Below are 2,500 nucleotides of genomic sequence, written 5' to 3' on the forward strand. Positions count from 1 at the left end.
AGGCCTATGCAATATAGGACTTCTTCAAGCTACTCCCCTCCACTTAGGTCCCTGAAAGTACAATCCTCATGTGAACAACACGCAAATCTACCTTAGGCCTAAAAATACCGGGTAAGATAGAAGAAATTTTCATGTTGGTTTGCCACATGCCACATTGTTATATAACAAACACACATACATAAAAAACAAACAACAAAAAAACATACACACATACAAAAAAAAAAAAAAACACATTTGGATAAACACAAACACACACACACACATACATACATACCACACACACACACACACACACACACACACGCACACACACACACGCACAAACAAATTATATGAATTAAGGCACACTACCTATTCTCATAAAATAATTACTTCAGCCCCCTTAGAATGCTCCTCACGTACGTCAATGAGGAACTTAACCCCCCCTCCCACAACCTCTCAACCCCTCCACCTCTAACCCCCCCTCCCTTCCCCACCCCACCCCCCTCCGTTTATTGTATCCCTTCGTGGGTCATTTAGAAGACGTGTTGTTAGTGTGGATGTGTGTGTGTATGTGTGTGTGTGTGTGTGTGTTTGTGTGTGTGTGTGTGTGTGTTTGTGTGTGTGTGTGCGTGTGTGTGTGTGTGTTAAGTCAACCTTTCTGATTTTTTTCCTTTCTCGGGCAGAAATAAGAAAATCAATCAAAAGACAGAATGCACAGAAAGCGAAAAATAAGAAAGAGAATAAAATAATTATATATATATACACACACACACACACACACATATATATATAAATATATATATATAACAACAATCAAAAATGGAAAAAAACAAGAACAAAAACAAGAAAAAGGTAAAACAGGCGACACGGAAAAAAGCGGTCAGAGACGACGTAAAGAAGCATCATGGAAATTTTAGCGACAGGCCGGAGAAAGGAAGAAAAATTACCCTCGGTGCTCATCCCAGTCCCTTAAACATCATCAATAACGATCTACTTAAAGTTTCATATCAGAAAGAGGGTGGGGGGAGGGGGATAGGAGGGGGAGAGAGGAAGGGAAAGATGAGGATCAGGTGGAGAGAAGGAGGAGGAGGAGGAGGAGGAGGTGGGGGGTAGGAGGAGGAGATAGGGGGTGGGAGGAGGGGAGGAGGAGGAGGGGGCAGGAGTAGGAGGAGGAGGAGGAGGAGGTGGTGGGGGCGACGGGGAGGGAGTGGGAGGAAGGAGGAATAGGAGGGGGAAGAAGAGGATGAGGAAGAGGAGGAATAGGAGAAGGAGGAGGAGGAGGAGGAGGAGGAGGAGGAGGAGGAGGAGAAGAAGGAAGAAGAAAAGGGGAAAATAGAAGAGAAGAAGAATGAGGGGAAAAGCAAACAACATGAAAAAGCAAACACAAATGAACAATGGACAACCTAAAAGCCCCCAAGAGATACACTAAAAAAGGGAAAAGGAGGACGCGAGTGTAGCACGTACGATGAGGATGCCCGGATGTAAACAAACGCACGTGGTCCCCAGAGAACGTCCGCGCGCTAGGGCTTTTAGCATTATTCTAACCGATGGCTGAAGTGAGATAAAAGCTCCGTGTACTTGCAAATCAAGTAGAAACGTACGTCGAATTCTCAAGTACGGTCTTGAAGGACGGGAATGGAATGGAATGAGACGTGGGAGAAAGAGAGGATAGGAATTGGAAGAAGGAAAGGGAGAGAGAGAGGGAAGGAGGGAGAGAGAGAGAGAAAAGGAGGGAGAGAGGAAGAGAAGGAAGGAAGGAGGGAGGGAGGGAGGGAGGGAGAGGGAGGGAGAGAGAGAGAGAGAGAGAGAGAGAGAGAGAGAGAGAGAGAGAGAGAGAGAGAGAGAGAGAGAGAGAGAGAGAGAGAGAGAGAGACAGAGAGAGAGAGAGAGAGAGTTTGTGTGTGTGTGTGTGTGTGTGTGTGTGTGTATGTGTGTGTGTGTGTGTGTGTGTGTGTGTGAATGAGTGAGTGAGAGAGATTGAGTGTGTGATTGAATGAGTGAGAAAGATAGTGAGTGAGTGAGAGAGATTGAGTGTGCGAGTGAATGAGTGAGAGGGAGTGTATGTATGTAAGAAAGAGGAGAGAGAGAGAGAGAGAGAGAGAGAGAGAGAGAGAGAGAGAGAGAGAGAGAGAGAGAGAGAGAGAGAGAGAGAGAGAGAGAGAGAGAGAGAGAGAGAGAGAAAGAGAGAGAGACAGAGAGTGAGAGAGAAAGAGAGAGAGTGAGACACACACACACACACACACAGAGAGAGAGAGAGAGAGAGAGAGAGAGAGAGAGAGAGAGAGAGAGAGAGAGAGAGCGACTTATGCCAGCAATGATAATAAAATTAATTAAAATAATAAAAACAACAACAACAACATCATGACGACAATCAATACCAACATCAACAACCCCCCTTAATATTAATCCATGTACCAATAAATACCCCCCTCCCCTCACGCCCCCACCCCACCCCCAATAAAACAAAAGCAGAAGAGGAAGCCGCCATAAACGTCCATTCTGTGAGCGCTATTCCCGC

General features: G+C 45.6%; 1 protein-coding gene across 1 annotated transcript in view; it reads right to left on the reverse strand.

Annotated features, from left to right (window-relative positions):
• The window catches only part of LOC122245746 (uncharacterized), a 522,178-nt gene that overhangs the window by 410,549 nt on the left and 109,129 nt on the right, over positions 1 to 2,500 (reverse strand). The gene's annotated exons all lie outside the window — the stretch shown is intronic.

This window comes from Penaeus japonicus, unplaced genomic scaffold (genome assembly GCF_977035675.1).
Source record: "Penaeus japonicus unplaced genomic scaffold, GWHDUDI00000001_assembly GWHDUDI00000013, whole genome shotgun sequence".
Lineage (NCBI taxonomy): Eukaryota > Metazoa > Arthropoda > Malacostraca > Decapoda > Penaeidae > Penaeus > Penaeus japonicus.